Consider the following 23,446-nt stretch of genomic DNA (forward strand, 5'->3'; position numbering starts at 1 on the left):
CTGGTTTGGTGATCACGTATGCAGATGTTTGCTAAATATTGCTCAATATTTTTTGTGAATAAAAACGGTAGTTTGCAAGATATATTCACTTGGGATTGTCAGAATACCCCATTTTTAAATAGCTCACTGCAGTGTGCTCTTTTGTGACTCTTGCTCATTATTCTGAGAGCTCGTTTTTGCAATCTGAACACATATTTCAAATTTTGGGCATTTGCACCCCAGAATGTTATGCCGTAACTCATTATAGAATGTATGTGTGCAGAGTATATCATTCTCTGGCATGAACTATTGCACACAGTGACTAATATTCGTAAGGCATAGCATGCTGTGCTAATTTTTTTCCCAATCATCCTAATATGTTCATGGTAAATATTATAGCAGAAAATAACTCAATGGTGCCATTGTATTAGAAAAGGTTTGATATTCAGAAATTGTAGCAACGGGCAGTTTGATGTTACTAGTGAGCAATCAGTAGCCGTCTTGTATTCCATATTGTTAAAAGATATTCGTTAGCATATGGTTGAGGTATGAATTCTGCTAAAAAATCGATTCAATAACGAACCGTATGGCTCACAGTTTACCTGTCGTTTCATTTGCCACTGTAGTAATACCGGGATTCTGCTCTGTGGATTTCGTAAACTTAGTTACATTATTTTTTTTGTAAGTCGATAATCAGTCGGGAGTATTAGTGCGGGAGTGATACGTCTTGTCTCCAGGAATGCATGACGACATATGAACCGAGCGAGAGCCTGTGGGTTCCATAGTGGGGAAGCGTAACTTATATGCATACCGCGCAAATTCACGTCATTGTGATCAGGAATCGAAACGTGCACATTAAAGGAAATTCCAAAACAGTCGAGTAGAGGGGATGTGTGGACAGCTGTTTACCAAATGCCTGTAAGCTTTGGTGCTCGCCCTTACCCGCTGTGTGTGTCACGTTAAAGTATCGGTAAACATTCTCGTCTATACGTCCCCATGAACGTCGTCCAAACGTTCTTGGAATAGCAGTTAGGTCCACTGTTCGGTTCTGCTCACAATCTTTCTTGGGTAAGCATCCGTTCAACAATCTAGTTATTCGATATTGCTTTCTTGCCACAAGAAAGTAAATTTCTGTGACTTAGAAATATTACTCATCTTCTACCGACTCGAATGATTCACGTTTATAAAGTGTATATAATGTCGCATTCAATACAATGGAATTTCCTTTCGCGTACCTTTTTTTCCCCCTGGAGTCTGTTACGTACTCGCGTTCAGCGAATGCATTTGACCAGTTGTTATCGCACTGGTCTTTAAGAAATTAACTGCCCCAATGGTACAGAAATGAACCGATAATTTGGAATTCATCTTTATCGAGCCGTGAAAAAAAGAAATGCCGTTTACGATGCTTGAAAACGTAGAAAGATTCATGTGAACCGCAAAAAGGCATAGGACTGCAAAAGGAGAATTATTTAATAGTATTCCTTGAGCTAAGCTTGAGAAAAGGAGATGGAACTGAAAGAACCTACAAGCGACAGTGGTTCGCCTGTGGAAAAAAGCTAGTTTTATTGAGGATAAGAAGCATTTCCATTCCACACGGATGCTGATTAAGGGATATTCGTTGTTCCCAGAATGACTAGATGCATAGCAATGTGCGAATATCGTCTCCAAAGCGAGTACTTGTCAACACCACAACGAACTTCAGACAAATTCGAAATGCACAAGTGTGCGCTCGCTTCCCCTTAATTATAGATACAGTCAGTGAGGACAGACCATTTTTAACATTTCTAATTGGAAAAAAAGCGTCTTACAGAACAACTTCAAGTCCATGCAAGGATAGTTCAGATATTTTCCACTTTCCAGTAATTACAGTAATGAACGTGTTTTTTCTTCATGTTGGCAAATGGCAAGTAAAACATTCGAATAATGGACGCCTATTGTCAAACTAGAATGTTGGATGCACTGCAGTACTTATTGTTTGTTTAATGGTGGCATGTTGAGTGTTTTCAAGTAAAATGAGTGTGTAAACGTTTAGCTGATTTCGACTAACATAAAAAGAGTCAGAAGGGGTAGTGCAGAAGTTAGGTAAGTAAAACGTGTATTAGATACGTCTATCAAGCCATATCACTGCAGTACTATACGATTTCTATGATGTAAATGGGCATTCTTAAAAGTAACAAACAGCAGCGTATATTGCTTTGTAATATTAGGTTTTCCTATTGCTCGTATTTATGAGCAGCCTATAATATCATAATATTATGATTTAGTTTTTCAAAATGTGATGGTAAATTAAATTTAGGTCTCTGAAAAGTTTGAGGTTGGTATACATTACAAACAGGGTTCAAGTACATAGCTCGCGTCTCTTTAAAATCGTATGTAATAATTTCACTGTTTTCTCGTAAATGTGGCGTACCTGTGATTGGCGTATCTTTATTGTACTTTATCGTGTGTTGTGTATCCTATGGGTTCCTTGTTGCTACAGTTTTCACATATTTTAGTCCCCATCGCCCCTCAACCAGATTCTGCACTTTTTATGTGCATGGTACGATCACGTAATTTTGCTTTTATTTAGTTGCTTGCATACTAAGTTTTTCACCCGCGAGTGCAATCGCTGGGTGCAAGGACTTCAAATGACATTTTGATTTTAGTGTCCAACAAATGCTTTCTTGTATTATGACCTGACCGCCTTGAGTTTAGTCGCCTATTTCATGAGTATACCGTAGGTGATTGTGTCGTTAAGATTAAGTTTCTGGTGTTTGTTGTTGTTTTCACACACCAGAAATTAGAATAGTGTGATTTCTGAAGTTTTCCACTTTTTTTGTTGTAGAGTCCCAGCCGATGTTAAGACAGTTTTATGGTTGTTTTTGTTTCTAAACTTGTAGGGAATAGTGTAATGGCTATCTTGGAACTGTGCATGTAACATAACAAAAACAGATAAAAATGATTACTAACAAATAGAAATGGATTCATGCATTAATCACATGACATCTGTTAAACTTGACTCTTAATAAGTCTTACTTACAAGAGTATGGCAATAAATTAAACACATCTAAATCTATACACTGCAAACCACCATTAGGTGTATGGCAGCAAGTACATGCCATTGTACTAGTTTGTAGGGTTTCTTCCTGTTCCACTCACAAACAGAGCATGGGAAGAAAGATTGTTTGAATGCTTCTGTGTGTGTGTGTGCAGTAATTATTCTAATCTTATTCTCATAATCCCTTTGTGAGCAAGAAATAGGGGGCTGTAGTACACACCTGTAGTCGTCATTTAAAGCCGATTCCTGAAACTTTATTAATAGACTTTCTTGGGATATTTTACATAGCCTATATCTTCAAGAGTCTTGAAGCGGAAAGGTCGGGGAAGAAGGCCAGTGTTCACTCTGTCTGCTTGCTGGGGGGGGGGGGTCTCATCAGAGATGTGGAGGCGGCCCTGCCGGCGGCGATAGAGAGCACTGGGTGCACCCAACTGCAAATTGTTGCTCATGCCGGCACCAATGACTCCTGCCGCCTGGGTTCAGAGGTCATCCTCAGTTCGTACAGGCGGTTGGCAGAATTGGTGAAGGGGGAAAGCCTTGCTCGCGGGTTGGAATCTGAGCTAACTGTTTGTAGTATCATTCCCAGAACCGATCACAGTCCTCTGATTTGGAGCCGAGTAGAAGGCTTAAACCAGAGGGCTCAGACGATTCTGCGGAGATCTGGGGTGCAAATTTCTTGACCTCCGCTGTTGGGTGGAGAAATGTAGGGTCCCCCTGAATAGGGCAGGCGTGCACTACACGCTGGAAACGGCTACAAGGGTAGCGGAGTACATGTGGAGTGCACATGTGGGTTTTTTAGGTTAGAGAATTCCCTCCCTAGGCCCAACAAGATGCTTCCTGAGATGCAGCAAGGTAGGAGTAGGCAAAATGCAATAGGGAATAACAATATTAATGTGCTAATAGTAAACTGCAGGAGCGTCTATAGAAAGGTCCAGAACTGCTCTCATTAATAAACGGTCATAATGTCCATATAGTACTAGGGACAGAAACTTGGCTGAAACCATACGTAAACAGTAATGAAATCCGAAACTCAGATTGGAATGTATACCGCAGAGACAGGCTGGACAGTGAAGGGGGAGGCGTGTTTATAGCGATAAGAAGTGCAATAGTATCGAAGGAAATTGACGGAGATCCTAAATGTGTAATGATTTGGGTGAAGGTCACGGTTAAAGCAGGCTCAGACATGGTAACTGGATGTCTCTATAGGCCCCCTGGCTCAGCAGCTGTTGTGGCTGAGCACCTGAAGGACAATTTGGAAAATATTTCGAGTAGATTTCCCCACCATGTTATAGTTCTGGGTGGAGATTTTAATTTGCCGGATATAGACTGGGAGACTCAAATGTTCATAACGGGTGGCAGGGACAAAGAATCCAGTGAAATTTTTTTTAAGTGCTTTATCTGAAAACTACCATGAGCAGTTAAACAGAGAACCAACTTGTGGCGATAACATATTAGACATTCTGGTGACAAACAGACCCGAACTATTTGAAAAAGTTAACGCAGAACAGGGAATCGGTGATCATAAAGCGGTTACTGCATCGATGATTTCAGCTGTAAATAGATATATTAAAAAAGGTAAGAAGATTTTTCTGTTTAGCAAAAGTGACAAAAGGCAGATTACAGAGCACCTGACGGCTCAACGCAAAAGTTTTGTCTCAAGTACAGATAGTGTTGAGGATCAGTGGACAAAGTTCAAAACCATTGTACAATATGCGTTATGATTTTGTGCCAAGCAAGATCGTAAGAGATGGAAAAGAGCCACCATGGTACAACAACCGAGTTAGAAAACTGCTGCGGAAGCAAAGGGAACTTCACAGCAAACATAAACATAGCCAAAGCCTTGCAGACAAACAAAAATTATGCGAAGCGAAATGTTGTGTGAGGTGGGCTATGCGAGAGGCGTTCAATTAATTCGAAAGTAAAGTTCTATGTACTGACTTGGCAGAAAATCCTAAGAAATTTTGGTCTTACGTCAAAGCGGTAGGTGGATCAAAACAAAATGTCCAGACACTCTGTGACCAAAATGGTACTGAAACAGAGGATGACAGACTAAAGGCCAAAATACTAAATGTCTTTTTCCAAAGCTGTTTAACAGAGGAAGACTGCACTGTAGTTCCTTCTCTAGATTGTCGCACAGATGACAAAATGCTAGATATCGAAATAGACGACAGAGGGATAGAGAAAGAATTAAAATCGCTCAAAAGAGGAAAAAGCCCGCTGGACCTGATGAGATACCAGTTCGATTTTACACAGAGTACACGAAGGAACTTGCCCCATTCTTGCAGCAGTGTACCGTAGGTCTCTAGAAGAGCATAGCGTTCCAAAAGATAGGAAAAGGGCACAGGTCATCCCTGTTTTCAAGAAGGGACGTCGAACAGCTGTGCAGAACTATAGACCTATATCTCTAACGTCGACCAGTTGTAGAATTTTGGAACACGTATTATGTTAGAGTATAATGACTTTTCTGGAGACTATAAATCTACTCTGTAGGAATCAGCATGGGTTTCGAAAAAGACGATCATGTGAAACCCAGCTCGCGCTATTCGTCCACGAGACTCAGAGGGCCATAGACACGGGTTCCCAGGTAGATGCCGTGTTTCTTGACTTCCGCAAGGCGTTCGATGCAGTCCCCCACAGTCGTTTAAAGAACAAAGTAAGAGCATATGGACTATCAGACCAATTATGTGATTGGATTGAAGAGTTGCTAGATAACAGAACGCAGCATGTCATTCTCAATGGAGAGAAGTCTTCTGAAGTAAGAGGGATTTCAGGTGTGCCGCAGGGGAGTGTCGTAGGACCGTTGCTGTTCACAATATACATAAATGACGTTGTGGATGACATCGGAAGTTCACTGAGGCTTTTTGCGGATGATGCTGTGGTATATCAAGAGGTTGTAACAATGGAAAATTGTACTGAAATGCAGGAGGATCTGCAGCGAATTGAAACATGGTGCAGGGAATGGCAATTGAATCTCAATGTATACAAGTGTAATGTGCTGCGAATAAATGGAAAAATAGATCCCTTTTCATTTAGCTACAGAATAGCAGGGAAGCAACTGGAAGCAGTTAATTCCATAAATTATCTGGGAGTACGCATTAGGAGTGATTTAAAATGGAATGATCATATAAAGTTGATTGTTGGTAAAGCAGACTGAGATTCATTGGAAGAATCCTAAGGAAATGCAATCTGAAGACAAAGGAAGTAGGTTACAGTACACTTGTTCGCCCACTGCTTGAATACTGCTCAGCAGTGTGTGATCCGTACCAGATAGGGTTGATAGAAGAGATAGAGAAGATCCAATGGAGATCAGCGCGCTTTGTTACAGGATCATTTAGTAATCGCGAAAGCGTTACGGAGATGATAGATAAACTCCAGTGGAAAACTCTGCAGGAGAGACGCTCAGTAGCTTGGTACGGGCTTTTGTTGAAGTTTCGAGAACATACCTTCACCGAAGAGTCAAGCAGTATATTGCTCCTTCCTACGTATATCTCGCGAAGAGACCATGAGGATAAAATCAGAGAGTTTAGAGCCCACACAGAAGCATACCAACAATCCTTCTTTCCACGAACAATACGAGACTAGAATAGAAGGGAGAACCGATAGAGATACTCAAGGTACCCTCCACCACACACCGTCAGGTGGCTTGCGGAGTATGGATGTAGATGTAGATGTCTTTCCGTTCAGTTCCTTTAGTATGTCTGTGACACTCTCCCACCAATTAAACAAAACTGTGACCATACATGCTGCCTTTCTCTATATACATTCAATATCCCCTGATAGTCCCATCTTTTATTGGTCCCACACACTTGAGCAGTATTCTAGAACTGGTTGCATGAGTAATTAGTAAGCAATCTCTTGTTGACGAATCACACTTCCCCAGTATTCTGCCAATAAACCATAGGCTACCACCTACTTTACCCACAACTGAACCTGTGTGATCATTCCGTTTCATATCCCTACAAAGTGTTACACCCAGGTATTTGTATGACTGGCCAATTCTCACATTGACTCATTGGTATTACAGTTATAAGATACTACAGTTTTCATTTTGTGAAGTGCAAGACTTTACATTTATGAACATTTAGAGGAAATCATATCACGATCTGACTGAATATTTATGCAGCTTCTTTCAGTTAGTACTTCGTTATGGATAACTGCATCATTTGAAGAAACCCTGACTTAACTATTAATATTGTCTTCAAGGTCAGTAATATAGAACATGAATAGCAAGAATCCCAACACATTTCTGTGGGTACAACCGGAGTAAACTTCTACATCTGACAATGACTCTCCATCGAAGATAACATGTTGTGTCCTCCCCACCATTAGTCCAGTCACAAATTTCACTTGCTACGCCATATGATCTCGTACTTTAGATAGTAAGCTTAGGTGCGGTACCGAGTCAAATGCTTTTCAGAAATTAAAAAATAGTGCATCTACTTGGTTGCCGTGATCCAAAGTATGTCATGTGAGAAAAGTGCAAGTTCGGTTTCACACGATTGTGTTTTCGAAAACCATGCTGGTTGGCATTGAGGAGGTCATTTTGTTCGAGGTACCTCATTATGTTGAAGCTTGGAATGTATTCTAAGGTTCTGCAACAAATCAATGTCAAAGATATTTGACGGTATAGTTTTGTGGATGACTTCTACTCCCCTTCTTGTAGGCAGGTGTTAACCGTGCCCTTATCCAAGAACTGGACACGGTTTTGTGTCTGAGGGGTCTAGGATAGGTTATAGTTAGGAGAGGGGCTAACTCAGTGATCCCATTTGGCCCTGGAGCTTTGTTCAATTTAAATGATTTCAGCTGTTTCTCAATACCACTGATACAGTACTTATTTCATTCATTTTTCCAATTGTACAAGGATTAAATTGGGGCAATTCTCCTGTGTTTTCCTTCGAAAATCGAGTTAAACATTTCAGAGTTGGCTTTGCTTCCCTCAATGTCAGTTCCTGTCTCATTCGCTAGGGACTGGACACTAACTTTGATGCCACTAACAGCCTTTACATATGACATGAATTTCTTTGGGTTCTGTGAAAGATCACGTGACAGTATTCTGTGTAGTCATTGAAGGCATCACGCATTGTTCTCTTGACAGCCAAACACATTTCATTCAGCATCTCTCTACCTATAGCCCTACACTTTTACACCTACTGTGCAGTAATCTGTTTCTTTAGAAGTTTCTTTATAGTGTGTGTATATTATGTAGGTTACCTCCCATTATGAGCTGTTCTACTGGGTTCATATCTATCCAGTGTGTGGTCAACTGTTCTTTTAAACTTGAGGCAGAATTTCCTCTGCATGCTCCTGACTTGTGCTGAAAGTTTCAAGTTTCTCATTGAGGTATGACACTAGTGATATTTTTATATACTTTAGTGAACCTATATATCTTTCTGCTTGTTTCAGTTATTCTTTGTACTTCGGTAATCATTGTTACCCCAACCATGTCATGGTCACTGATACCATTTTTGATGTGGATGTCCTCAAAGAGGTCAGGTCTATTTGTTGCCATTAGATCCAATATATTTCCATCATGAGTGTGGTTCCTAACTATCTGCTCTAGGTATTTTTCAGAGAATATATTTAGTAAAGTTTCACCGGCTGTCTTATCACACCCACCACTTACAGACCTGTAATTTCGTCAATTGATTGTTGGATAATTAGTCTCCAGCAACACAATCAGTTAAGTGAGTAGCAGCCTCTGATGTGTAGTGCATATGTGACCTATTTAGAGGGACCCTACAATTCTCAAGCATATGGCGCAAGTCCAGGAAGTTGCAGCCTAGCTTTTCACAGAACCTTTGAGGTATCTTGTTCAGTCCTTCCACTGGACTCGGAAACAGATGGTCACTATCAGTTCAGGGGAAAATAAAGCAAATTATGAGTTTCGTTGAAACTCCATGCACAGGGCTGGTCTTCTCAACCATCTCCACCATTCACTGGAATGGCCCAAGAATGATCTCAGAGCTCAGGCGACAGGCGTTGTTTGTTTCAATGTGTGCCACACTCTCAGGTTGATTACACCCTATTCTCGAATGGCTGCTGGAATAGCCTCTTCAACATGCTGAATGAGGCCCCAGGCATACACACTAAGAGCAGCTGTTGTCCTTTCCTGTCCTTTGCTGCCATTTCCCTAAAGGGTACCACCGTTCACTGTACATTTGTAGCTTAATAGGCCCCTATCCCTTTGCGTTTGCCTTCTTCTTACACTGGAAAAAACATGTTTCCTCAAAACAGATGAAGTGAGTCAAACTGGCTCAGTTTCAGTTTTAGTGAAAAACAGCACCTGAAACTTGTTGGTTGGGGGATCAGTAAAACAGCCTGAGTCCTCCCTGTCTTCCCTAGTCCCCATCCACACTGTAAAAGATGCCTAGATCTACCATTGACACGCCACTCGCAGTCAGCTAGATGGGTAATAACAGATCCTCTATTTTCTGTAGAGGAGGTAGGACCCACAGGAGAGGATAATACATGAGGTATCTTTGGTACATGTATCGCAGGTACACAACTCTTGGGAGCTCTCCCAACACACTGATTAGCAGCAGCTGCCAATTGTTTAGCAACAGTCAGGGCAATTTCCAGCCGTTTGCAAACATTAACCAACTCATCCTGTGTTTGAGAACAGCATTCACAGTGGGTCTGCATTTTGGCTGGTGCAGTGTATTACAAGGCAGTGAACAAATAACTTCAAATCAAGTCCGCTGATTATCTTTTAATCTGTTGAGCTAAAAGATGCTAATTCCCTATAATAATTGAAGCAAATACACAAAATGATATTTCTGATAAGGCTGTACAAAAACCTGTGGTAAAATTTACTAGTTTCCTAAAATGTTTTGATGTTAATTATAGTTGTTAGCTAACTCAAAAGAGAGTTAATTTACGATAAAACCAGATAATATTTAGGGTTACTCCTCTTCAAGGGAAAACTAGATGTAACAGAATATGTTAGAAAATCTGCTACAGTAACTAAATCATGAACACCGATTTGCTACAAATTGTTCATGGATTATGCAAACAACAACAACAGTAGCTACTGAAAATTCTCAAAAATTCATGTTTATTTGTGTTGATCTACAGTGAAATTCAGGGGTGATACATTCTTTAGCAAAACTGTGAAACACAAACACTGATTTGCTACAAAATAAGTTATGTATCCAAAACATTCATACTGGTAACCTGCAAAAATATAGTTTCGTAAAATTTTAAAAGAGCACAATTTGGTTTGGCATAGTCCATATCAATTCAGGCAGGCTAGGAAAAAGTCTTACCTTCATAGTCTCGGATGTTATTGAATTTAGCATATGTTAAAATAAAGTAAGGAACTCACATTTTTTTGTTATCTCCAAAAAAATTTCTGCTCAGAGATACAGCCCTCCAAAGATGACACTGGATATACCATTTTGAACATGTGAATTTTAGAAAAATTTTTTAAATGCTGTATCTCTGGACCAGTTCTAGATTTTTTTTATTTTATTTTAAAGGTAATTGCTTTGTGATTACAAAGTAATCCTCGATTCGGGCTTATCTGTTAAAGTTCTTTTATTATAGTGTTCTGAATGTTTTTTATAATTTGTCTTTTTTTTTCCTTCAAAAAATGTCAATCCATAATTTTTTATCCTTCTTTCTTGCTCTTTAAAGAGTTTGCAATATGAGTTTGCCCATCACTATGAGTCCAAAAATGTGTCTTCTGAATTCCTTTCACAGGAGTAGTTTGTTTGGGTCATTCTTCTTTTTCTGCTCATGGAGTTCTTCGATTTCCTCCTTGGACAAAAGAATGAGGGCTGTGGGTGTGTAAGATTTCACGACTCTCGTAAAATCCGCAGCATTCTGAATCACAGCTGTATTTGGTCTGGAAAGATTGTTTCATAGCATGGTGCTTCAGCAGGCCTCCTACACCAACACAAGGCCCCTTCCTGTGAACAGCAGCACTGTATACCCAGTCAGTTGGCACAAGTGACTTACTCAATTCAAACAGCTGGTAACAGTTTTTAAAATGACTAGGAGCAACATCAGAAATAATGATTATCTTCTCTGCTCCTCTTTGCAGTTGAAGAATTTTGCGCATTGCTAGCAAAGCATGAGCTGAGACATGTCCTGTGTCATCAATGCAGCACTTGTGGTCTTGTTTTGAAAATATGTCACTCCTGTGAAAATTGAAACCAGATCTCAGCAAAATCACAGTGAAGCACTAAATATAGTTCTTCAGATTGTACACCCGCTTTCACTTCTACAATGTGTTGTTGCAATTTATTTTGATGCTGGTGTGTTACTGCTTTCACGGACCATTTACCAAGTTCATCAATGAAGCTGTCAAAGGCAACAGTTTTCTTAATTAGTTTTTCTCCCATCTTGAATATGTAATTTCTGCAGAGTTGTCTGCTATGTCTTTCAGGCCAAGTGTCAGTAAGGACACTCCTCCCTTTCCAGGGCAGTCACAACATTCTAGAAACAAACAAGTCTCTCGTCTAACGGCACAGACTACTAATGACTTCACACACCCAACCAAAGTGTCATATGTCACTTGCTCCAGTAAGTGCTTCAAAGTTACCACACGAAGTTCAAAGTTAGTGCAGTACGCACAAACAGACATCTCTACGTGGGTGTGGAACTACCTACTTAGGTTGTAGTGCATAAAATTTTGATCTTCCAATGTGTGAAGTTGTATAGTTGCTCTTATAAATTGCAAAAGTTTCTTTAATACTTGGAGTCATGTACCTCTTCATTTTCACAACTTTTTGACCTTCAACTGTTACAGTTCTAGTGTCTTTTTTGTTGGCACTCTGGTGAAAAAAGTCCCATTTATCTACGAAATAAAATGACTGCACTATTTGAACTTGAGCTGCTTCTACAGGATGGCCATAATAGGGATCTGGTCTTTCAAAGACTCCTTTTACAGACCTCACATTTCTTGATTTGTCTACCATGTACTTTGATACTGACGGAAATTGATTCAAATTTTTCTTTGAAAAGTCTCTGGAATTATAATTAAAACTTGCACCTTTTCACTGTAGGATATGCAATATTCAAAATTAGACCTCACATTTCTTGATTTGTCTACCATGTACTTTGATACTGACGGAAATTGATTCAAATTTTTCTTTGAAAAGTCTCTGGAATTATAATTAAAACTTGCACCTTTTCACTGTAGGATATGCAATATTCAAAATTGATATCCGTGAAAAATTGCTGGCTAGAGATGCAAGAGTTCTTTGGTTCATTTTCTTCTGAAGATGGAATTTCTACTTTGAAGAGTGTGGATAGTTTTGCTGTAGTCTATTCATACGTAGCTTTAGTAATTTTTCTGCACTTTCTTAACACACAGAGCTTACGACTCAACTTCACTGATCATGGTTTCTTAACAGGACTAACACCTACCTCTGTAGTTGCCTGATTCAGGATAGCCAATTCTACCTCTATTGATGCACAATCCGCATCATCTGCATTGTGGGAGGCTTCACTTTGTTCAGATACTATCGTTATCGTTATTCTGTCAAAACATTTAGAACACCAAAAGTCGTCAGTGGAAACATATTCACTTTGAAACAGAGTCTTCAAATGAGAACACGTATTCCCAACCCGAAAATATAATTCTTTTATGGATATGCAAATAGTCAGCACACATCACTCTCCTGTGGTCCCAGCCAGAAGACATTTCAAACAGTCCTTTTCACAAAACACACTGCAACTGTGTCAACTGGTAAATTCGTCACGAAAACACAGAACTCACTGGATGGTCTCAGATTTCTTAGAAGCCTTTTCAGTAAACAAATTTTCACTGAACAATTACAATACAGAAACCTGCAATGAACAACCACGATAAAGAAACTGACAAACTACAACAGAGTGTAAGAAAGATCTGCAACAATGAAAGTGAAAAGAAATAACTGCAACGTAGAAAGTGATAAGAAAGAACTACAACAAAGACGATAGAAATAAACATTGTAACAAAGAAATTAGTAAGAAACAACTTCAGTAAATACATAATTACCCTAGGAAAAAAGAAAGAAATAAAATAAATAAAATCTGCCCAACTTAAAAGTGGAAACTTGCCTCTTCAGGGAATGTAGAACTATATGGTACTAATCAACAGAAAAAAAAATCGAAATTTTATGGATTGACATTTTTGAAAAAAAAAATTCCATAATATAATAAGTTCAAATCCAAATGGAGGATTGCTTTGTAATCATAAAGCAATAATCTTTACAATTTAAAAAAAAAAAAAAATCTAGAACTGTTCCAGAGATACAGCATTTTAAAATTTTTTTACAAAATTCGCATCTTTAAAATGGTGTTCGCAGCATCTTTGGAGGCCTGTATCACATGGCAGGAATTTTTTGGAGAAAACAAAAAAATATGTATTTATTACTTACTCCTGAATTTTAATATATGCTAAATTCAATAGCATCTGAGACTGTGAAGGTAACCCCCCTGCCTGAAGTGATACGGATTACGCCGTTTAAGCCTATAATTGATGATAGTAGTAAGTTTATCGCAGCACTCGCAAATGTTTGAAATGTTACAATATATCACAATACAAGTGGGGTACTGATACAATCAATGAAAGATTACACAGAAGCAATACGAATAGTAAAATATGTGAATTTAAAATTGGCATACAATCTTGTGCATGCAGTCTCACACAGTAGGAAATTCCTAAGTTGGCATTTATGTATAAATAAACATGCTTCTTGCACAGATTTTTCTCTTAGCTGATTCTGTGCACACATGATAATCACCACAGGAGGTCTCTCATTAAAATCATGTAATATTACCTCTAGGCTGGCTAATGTCTTCTCTTTTTCCTTCAAAGATGAAGCTAAACATTGGTGTGATTAGATCTACTAGAGCTACCAAATTGTGTGAATGTTGATTGTTCCAAATCCTGTAGACATTTTCTATGGCAATGAGATCAGGCAATTTAAAAGGGCAGTTGAGATGCAACAAGTTGCATGAGTATTAATCAAACCAGGAAGGTGTGCATGGAGCCCTGCGAATCTTGGAGATGGTAGTGTCCACAGTGTATTCATCGTAAAGGTGTAGAACAAAGGGAAACACTTGGTCACTAAGAATGTTGAAATAAACATTTTGCTTCATGTCCACAGTAACCTGAATGAGTGGGTCTAAGCCATGGTATGTAAAATAGCTCCAAAACATCACAGAACCACCTCAGACCTAAACTGCACCCTCCAGATACTGCAGGTTAAATGCCTTATAGGGCTAATAGGGTATTTGACACCTTGCATCTTTTAGAAATGGATAACAAAATAACTTTGGACCACACTACTTGCCACCAGTAGGCTACTGTCTTGTTTGTGTGGTGTTTGGCCTATTGAAACACTTTTATGTAGTCTGTAATAAGGTACCAGACTCTTAAGTTTGCATTGTGGTTCCTTTCACATTGTTTACCAGCAGACTTGTTGAGATGTACTTGCATTCACTGACAGCAGCAATCCCTATTGAATTTGAAACTGTCATTGCAAGATGTGATATTCATTTCTGGTCATTGTAAGTTACGACCTTTGACAACCACTAATCTTAGGCCATGTTGCATGGCTGCAAGTGGTACACCTTTCTTTGTAGACACATTAGTCACTCAGCATATTGATATAACAAGGAACTGGGCTACCACTTCACTGTGATGATTTACGTTACTTTCTGGGGAAGGGGTTACCTGACTTTCCTGATACCAGTTGTACACCACATACAGTGCTCCAAAACAATTGGTGCGTTCTTTCAAGCAGCATGATGAATACTTCATCTGGGGAGCTTGCTTACGTCTAGAATGAGAATGTTTCATTATTATTATGAATGTAATATTTTAACCATCTTAGGTAGCATCATTTAATATAAGAATGGATTAGATTAGCGAAATTGCTATTCCAGTTTGTGGGATTTGAGGGTATATGGTTTTATAGATGCAAAGCAGTTACCTGATGTGTGTTCTGTTGAACTGATCAGATGATTGCAGTTAAGTTCAGAAAAACAGACAAAGTGAATGTCATTACACTTCTGTGTTAAAGAAAAGAAAGAAGGTTTAAAGTTCTCCCTGTATCAAGAGCTGTAGCAATTCGTTTACTGCAAGTTTCCTAAAATTAAGTTGTGAACCTTGCTTAAACTGTCATGAAGCTGCAAACGTTTCCTGCAACTCCATTGTCCTACCGTGACAGGATATCTGGTCACAAATCATAGTCTATCAAATCTGTAGAGTAGAAATATCTCTAGAGATAGCATTGTGTTCTGCACATGTTGTCAGCATTAAGCTGTGATTGTTGTGTGATCTCATGGTACTGTTGTTTATGCTTTCTGCAGGGTTTAAAAATTGTGTATGTTGCATGTATTTGTTGCATTTTTAACTTATGTTTTGTTGTAATAACAATGGTGAATTACTGTTGTCACAGGTGCAAAGAGAAATACATGAAAGGAAAAGGTTTGTTGTATGAGCACTTTGGTATGCTGTGCCATTTTGGTTGCATTTTGAACAAATGTGTTGTTATATTGTGTGCAAAATGTGTAGCATTGTTGAGCAAAGTCTTTGGCCATCTACTAAAGTCTATTCTAATAGCAAATTCCATCTTGGTGAACACACAGATATAAGGCAGTCAAAATCCACAGCTTGAAAAATCTCCATTTCTTTTGATAATGGTGAACCTCATAGCAGACTATGTAGGAGTATTCTTTCTCCCTCCTGACACATTTTTGATAGTTCCCACCTGCATGACAATTAATGGTTTTTGTTTGAAACTAGAATATAGGCCTACATACACAGGTATCCTCAGATCTAGGTTGTATATTCTGCTTTGCAGATAAGTCAGTGGGAAGTAAACAGATTGAATGTGTATCATAACAATGGGGAACAGAAGGAAGAACACACACACACACACAGTCTTTTTTTTTTTTTAGTACAAATTTATCTGCTTTGTTGTATTTTACCATCTTTGTATTGAATTAACCATTGATTGACAAGCATAAAATGTTAGTACATTACATGACAGCTAACTTTTTTGTGTGTGTGTCGTACAGTTCAACTGACATGCTGGTCGGTACAACAGATTGCACTGAAGGGCTAAAAAGGGCCACTACATTAAAAGTTCATGCAAACTTTCCCCCGTTCCCCCCCCTCTCCTCCTCCCCTTCCCATCTCTATTCTCATCCCCACTCCCTCCCACCCATCCCTTCCCCCTCTCCCCCTTCCGCTCCCTCCTTCCCCCGCCCCATCCCTCTCCTTCCCTCCCTCCTCCTCCCTCCTTCCTTCCCTCCCCGCCCTCCAACCCTCCCCCTCCCTCCCCTCTGTGACCTCCCCTTCCCTCTCCACGCCCCCCCCCCCCTCTCTCTCTCTCTCTCTCTCTCTCTCTCTAATATTTTTGATCCATTTACAAAGTTGTTTGAATGTTTCCACATGTTACCATTTTTGTAAAGGGCTAAGAGCTTGTGCATTAAAATGTGACATTGTGACTTGCTAAGATTGCTACCAATAGGCGTAATTATGTGCTAACCTGAAAAAAAAAATTGAAAAAAGTAGTGAAGAAGCACTTTATATAATTGCCAATATGCAGCAAATTTAGTGTATCGGGAGATCTTTTGAAAGTCACTGTCTAATGATCAAGTCGTTTTGCAGTGCCATCACAGAAAACATACTAGAGCAAACTCAGCAGTATGATAAAGTACTGTATAAGACTCTAAAGTAGCTGTGACTGTCCCAGGAACCAAAAATATGAACATCCGAGCTGTAGCTCTTCTCACAAAGAAGCAAGATATTTGTTGATTTTTCTCTTCAGAGCTAAGGGCCTATTGTATTCTAGACAGCAAATGCAATATGTTGTGGCATCTATAAGATGCCTCTACAAAATCCACGGCACACATGATGAAATCTCTCTGTAATAGCGATGTAATAACATTCAAAATTTACAGGTAGCACTATGGACAAACCTATGCCTTCCTGGCATGACATGACCAGAGTGACAGTATATATTCTAACACATCTGTTCTCTGCAGCTTAATGCTCACTCCAGACGTATCTGTTTACTCTGTGATCAAATCCACTCACCCTCCAGTGATACAGTTGAGAATAACTGTGCGAAATGTGACTGGAGTAGAATCAGTGGCGGGTCATTCCACGTCGGATCATCCAGAAATTTTAGAAAATGACACCCATCATCATGCAAATCCTTGAAATTTTGGGTAGTGGAAGTTTACCTAGATATATTCACATTTACAAAATGTAAATGTTGCAGGTCAATTACTTTTTCACTTACGATAAAAAGAAGTTGTATAGATTCAGGAATTCAGGCTTTCATAGATAATCACCTTTATAATTTAAAAATGTGGTAGTTCCTATAGTTTTTGCAGTGGAAGCTTGAATTTTTTTAGTTAAAAAGGAAGGTTTATATTTTCATAATCGTGCTTCTTGTAGTGAATATCCATCATCTACATCTCAGAAAAAATTCTAAATAATTACTTTTAAACAAAATCCATGCATGGACATTATTTTTTTAAGGTATTACCCCATCATACCTACCTTTGAAGAACTTAAAATGTTTTTATAAATATTCCATTATGCCACACACAAAAAGAATCAGTTTGTAGAAATAATGGGATGTGTGAAAAACAACGTTATTGGAAAAGAAATATTGAATCTGCTAATTCATGAGTACCATGTCACCGCTGAATTGCTGAACAGAAGTTGGCTACACTGGATTTCCCTGGGAACAAATCATATCTGAGAACACTGTTTTATTGCCACTACATGTATCGCATAATCCAGTTCCTTTGTTTTGAGTCATGTGTTCACTGAGGATGCAGTTCTGAGCTCTTGTACTGATTTGTACCCAGAGTCAATTATTGGTTAAAAATTCAGTTGTTGCAGTTTGTAACTGTTCATTCCAAAACAAAAGTAAGTCCCCTAATGTTACAATAATAATGTGAAATACTTTTGTAATGAAATAATGGGATAGAATGATTTTTCATTATTTACACCAGTCATCTTTTGAATTATTTATGACAAATATTGGTTTTATGACTGAAGCAGTATGGAAAGTACAAGTAGGCAGTTTTTTCTTGGTCACTCTCTGCAAGATACATGTGATAATGCCCTGGCTTGTGTGAATGAACTGACCAGTGAAGAACAAGAACTTTTATTATGGTGAAACAACAGTCATTCATACTGTGTGTTTCATGTGTGCCTGTTAAACACAAAGACAGGTATCTGCACAGGTTCTCTCTGCATAAAAAAATTTGCTGTGATCCCTTCAAAGGCCATAAACGATCTGTTTCATCTGAATTGTGTGAAATTAGTATAGAAAAGGCAGAGACCTTCAAAATGAGAGGCTTTATATTAATGAAAAACAAGCAAGTGACGACTCATCACCAGACTATATAAATGACAGTAATGCGAAGGTGCAGACTCCTGAAAAATGTGTGCTCAATACTGGCTTAACTGGCTTAGGAGTATCTCCTGAAAAGTTGCATTCAGTTGCTCGACATAGTCGGTATGCAGCAGCCAAATGAAAATTGGAAACAGCAGCTGGGACTCTGAAAACTAAAATTTCAAAACTAAAATTTCACGTATGTATCAAGTTGAGCAGGCTGCTGATGGAAGCACTATCCCTGACAGTGATTTAACAGAACTGGAAGAAAAGGCAAAACATCATGATGAACTCATGGACAAAATCAAACAGAAAATGGAATATGCAAATAATTGTGAAAAAAATTCAGTTACTTACTCTTGTGCTGCCAACTTGGTCTCAACAGAAAGTCAGTTCCAAATCTTATGCTTATGAATATTTGGTAAGACAAGCAAGAGCTCTTTTAATGGAGAAAGGTATTTTATTGATGGCTGAGCAGAAAAGAGGAAAGACATTGCCACATGATAACAGTGCAAAAAGTAAAGAGTTTTTATTTGGATGCTGAAAACACAAGAATAATACCTGGGAAAAAAGACAAAGTGAGCACCAGCAAAAATACGTATGAACAAAAGCGTCTTGTTTTGAGTAATTTAATTGAACTGTATTCTCTCTATATAAAAAAAAGTATCCTGGAGACTAAGGTGGAGTCTCAAAATTTGCTTCTCTTCAACTAAAATAGTGCATATCTGGAGGATCATCAGGAACACATACCCATATGTGTGTGCATTTACCACCAAAATGTTAAAATTGCTTCTAAATTCCATTTCTATTAAAGAAGCATACAAAGTTCTAATTAAAATAATAACTTGATATAAATAAGCCCCCCCCCCTGCGGGTTCGGGGGTTAGAATAGGCCCGCGGTATTCCTGCCTGTCGTAAGAGGCGACTAAAAGGAGTCTCACATGTTTTGGCCTTATGTGATGGTCCCCTCTCGGGTTTGACCTCCATCTTTCTAAATTCTTCCGAAGAGCGAGCCAATTGGGGAAGGGCGCCTTACATGGTGCACTGTATCCGTCGTGCAATTAGACCTTTAGCCGGCTTTCACGTCGTTGCAATGGTGTCCCGCTCGTTTTCGATCTTTAGGGCGGGGATACGTCCCTGGGTGCGATTACCACGCTGCCCTCTACAGTGTTTCTTTTAACTGCGACGACGACCTTGGACAGTTTTGCACCTAAGATCCAGCACGGTAGCCAGTCCGTTGTGGTGGGGCCGCCATGTACCCTCTTGGTTGTAGCCCCCTGACAACACAGGGATCGCTCTACTGATGCCTGCGCCGTTAACTCCCCACGTATGCCAAGGAGTAGATGCCTATCCTCCTGGGGTATCAGGACTCCCGGCAACGGCCATCCTGCCAGGTGGCCTTTGCTGTGGCTGGGTGGCGCCCGTGGGGAGGGCCCTTGGTCGGAGTAGGTGGCATCAGGGCGGATGACCCGCAATGAAGCGTGGTACATCATCTCTCGCTGGCGGCCAGCCGCCAGCAGTCTCTAAGCGTTCTCGGGCTCAATTTAATGCTCAGAAGTGCGATCCGAAAACGTTTCCCTCCCTGGCCACGCCGTGGGAAGAGCGTAAGTCCCAGGATGGAGGTAACAGTTATTCGCCCCGATTCTTAGTTTGCACGAGAGCTGATGGGGAGTCTTTTCTCTCCACAAAGCCTCAGTTCTTCATCGAGCATTTAGAGGACAAGTTTGGGGAGGTGGAGGGCTTGTCTAAAATGCGCTCTGGCTCAGTACTGATACAAACGGCATCCTCCGCCCAGTCACGCAGGTTACTTGCTTGTGACAAGTTGGGGGATGTTAACGTTACTATTACTCCACATAAGAGTTTAAATATGGTCCAGGGTGTTATTTTCCATAGGGACCTCCTTTTGCAGTCTGATGACGAGCTGCGCGCCAACTTAGAACGTAGAGGTGTTCATTTCGTCCGGCGCGTTCATCGGGGTCCGAGGGACAATCAGGTTGCTACCAGTGCCTTCATCTTGGCCTTCGAGGGTGATACGTTACCGGAAAAGGTCAAGGTGATGGTCTACCGATGTGACGTCAAGCCCTATATCCCTCCCCCGATGCGGTGCTTCAAGTGCTGGAAGTTCGGCCATATGTCTTCCCGCTGCACTTCCAGCCTCACATGTCGAGATTGCGGACGCCCATCTCATCCCGATACTCCATGTGCCCCGCCTCCCATCTGCGTCAACTGTGGGGAGCACCATTCACCTTGCTTGCCAGACTGCAGAATATTCCAGAAAGAGCGCAAAATCATGGAATATAAGACCCTGGACCGACTGACTTATACTGAGGCCAAACGGAAATACGACCGATTACATCCAGTGCGAATGACAACTTCCTACGCCGCTGCTACAACACCTGTGCTAGCCCCATCAGTTTCGCGCCTTCCGGGCGGATCGACGAGTGGTACAACTCCTCCTGCCCCCTTGCCAGTGGGGGGCTCTACCCACCGGGTTGCTCCTGTGCCACCTACCTCAGGAGCAACACCATCCCCCCCATCGGGGACGTCGGTCCCCACTTCTAAGCCGGAGAAGTGTCCAACTTCTTCGGCTTCTCACGCTCGCAAGGGGTCCCTTGGGTCCCTCCCTTCCCAGGTTTCCACCGGCGGGAAGGCTGACGATCGACAGTGGCGTAAGTGCCCACAATCTGCAGGTCGAAGGGCTTCCCGATCCTCCTCAGTCCCGGAGACTGAATCGGTGAAGCCCTCCCAGCCAGTTAAACCCAAGGAGCAGCGTGAGAAATCAAAGAAGAGCAGCTCTAAGCCCAAGGAACGCGCGGTGGTAGCCACCCCATCGCTACCTTCTAGCTTTGCGTCTGAGGACGAGGTGGAGATTCTGGCGTCCGCTGAGGACCTCGATCTCGCCGGTCCCTCAGACGCCGTGAATAGCAATAGCACTAGCACGGGTGCTCAATCGGAGGCAGCAGGTGACCCAGTGGCGTAATTAGCCGTCCCAGTCCCGGAACGCCTTTCTCAGCCATGGACAAAACCATCCTCCAGTGGAACTGCAGCGGTTTCTTCCACCATCTAGCTGAGCTCCGCCAACTTATCAGCCTTCACCCTTTCCTCTGCATTGCTCTGCAGGAAACTTGGTTTCCAGCAATGCGCACCCCCGCCCTCCGTGGCTATCGGGGTTATTATAAGAACCGAGCAGCTTATGAAAGGGTGTCTGGTGGCGTCTGCATCTATGTCCTTAACTCTCTTCACAGCGAGTCTGTCCCTCTACAAACAGCTTTAGAGGCTGTCGCTGTTAGGGTGTGGACGCCGCAGGCTCTTACCGTCTGCAGTCTTTACCTTCCACCGGAGGGTGATGTCGCGCAGCATGTCCTGGCTGCGCTGATAGCCCAATTGCCGCCACCTTTCTTATTACTGGGCGACTTTAACGCCCATAACCCTCTGTGGGGTGGGTCAGTGGCAACAGGTCGAGGCGCCACCGTTGAGCATTTATTGTCGCAGCTCGATCTCTCGATTTTGAATGATGGTGCCTCCACACACTTCAGTGTGGCGCATGGCACCTACTCCGCCATTGACCTTTCAATCTGTAGCCCTAGCCTCTTACCATCTGTCCACTGGAGTGTGCATGACGACCTGTGTGGTAGTGACCACTTTCCGATTTTTCTGTCGCTACCCCAGCGTCACTCTTCTGGGCGCCCTAGCAGATGGGCTATGAATAAGGCTGACTGGGACTTGTTCTCCTCCACTGCCGCTATTGAGCCTCTCTCAACTGATGCCATTGATGCGGTGGTTACATCGGTCACCGCCGGCATCGTCACTGCCGCCGAGTCTGCCATTCCCCGTTCTTCTGGGTCCCCTCGGCGGAGGGCTGTGCCTTGGTGGTCGCCTGAGATCGCTGAAGCGATTAAAGATCGCCGGCGGGCGCTCCAGCGTCACAAGCGACATCCCTCCATGGACCACCTTATCGCCTTCAAACGGCTGCGTGCGCGGGCCCGCCTCCTTATCCACCAAGGCAAGAAGGAGTGCTGGGAGCGGTATATGTCCACCATTGGCCTCCATGTCACTCCTTCGCAGGTCTGGGCCAAGATTCGACGCGTCTACGGCTATCGGACCCCTGCCAGCGTCCCTGCGCTCTCACTGAATGGAGCAGTTTGTACTGACTCCGACGTCATTGCAAACCGCTCAGCAGAGCATTTTGCTATGAGTTCCGCTTCTGCGAATTACCCCCAGGCCTTCCGCTCCATTAAAGAGCAGATGGAACGTCGGAGCCTTTCTTTTCGCACCAACGCTTCTGAACCCTACAACGCTCCATTCAGTGAGTGGGAATTTCAGAGTGCCCTTGCCGCTTGCCCTGATACCGCTCCCGGGCCAGATCGCATCCACTGTCAGATGCTGAAACACCTGTCAGTGGACTGCAAGCGACTTCTCCTCGACCTTTCCAACCGTCTCTGGGTCGAGGGTGAGTTTCCGTCGCAATGGCGGGAAAGTATTGTCATCCCCATTTTGAAACCTGGAAAGAACCCTCTGGAGGTGGACAGCTACCGTCCCATTAGTCTCACCAACGTTCTTTGCAAGTTGCTTGAACGGATGGTGAGCCGGCGCTTAAATTGGGTGCTGGAGTCTCGGGGCCTTCTGGCTCCGTCTCAGGGTGGGTTCCGTAAAGGCCGCTCCGCCACCGACAATCTGGTGAGCCTTGAGTCGGCCATCCGTACAGCCTTTGCCCGCCGTCAGCACCTGGTCGCTGTCTTTTTCGACATGCGGAAGGCGTACGATACGCCATGGCGTCATCACATCCTTTCTACGCTTCATGGATGGGGTCTTCGGGGCCCTCTGCCGATCTTTATCAGAAATTTTCTGTCGTATCGTACCTTCCGCGTGCAAGTCGCGGCCTCGTATAGTTCCTCCCTCGTCCAGGAGAACAGGGTACCCCAGGGCTCTGTCCTCAGTGTCTGCCTGTTTTTAATTGCAATAAACGGTCTCGCTGCGGCAGTAGGAAATTCTGTCTCCGCTTCCCTGTATGCTGACGACTTCTGTCTTTACTATAGTTCTATTAGCATTGCAGCAGCTGAACGTCAGCTAC

The 23,446-nt window shown here is 41.8% G+C and overlaps 1 protein-coding gene across 2 annotated transcripts in view; it reads left to right on the top strand.

Annotated features, from left to right (window-relative positions):
- Positions 1 to 891: 891 nt before the first annotated feature.
- The window catches only part of LOC126187343 (protein twisted gastrulation-like), a 57,796-nt gene continuing 35,241 nt past the window's right edge, over positions 892 to 23,446 (top strand). Inside the window, exon 1 of one of the 2 annotated variants that reach the window (XM_049928365.1) lies at positions 892 to 1,047. The gene's annotated coding sequence lies outside the window, so the exon portion shown is untranslated. Of the gene's footprint in view, positions 1,048 to 1,741; positions 2,062 to 23,446 lie in introns of those variants that run through there. The other variant, XM_049928364.1, reaches the window with a different exon arrangement.

Source organism: Schistocerca cancellata, chromosome 5, assembly GCF_023864275.1.
Source record: "Schistocerca cancellata isolate TAMUIC-IGC-003103 chromosome 5, iqSchCanc2.1, whole genome shotgun sequence".
Classification (NCBI taxonomy): domain Eukaryota; kingdom Metazoa; phylum Arthropoda; class Insecta; order Orthoptera; family Acrididae; genus Schistocerca; species Schistocerca cancellata.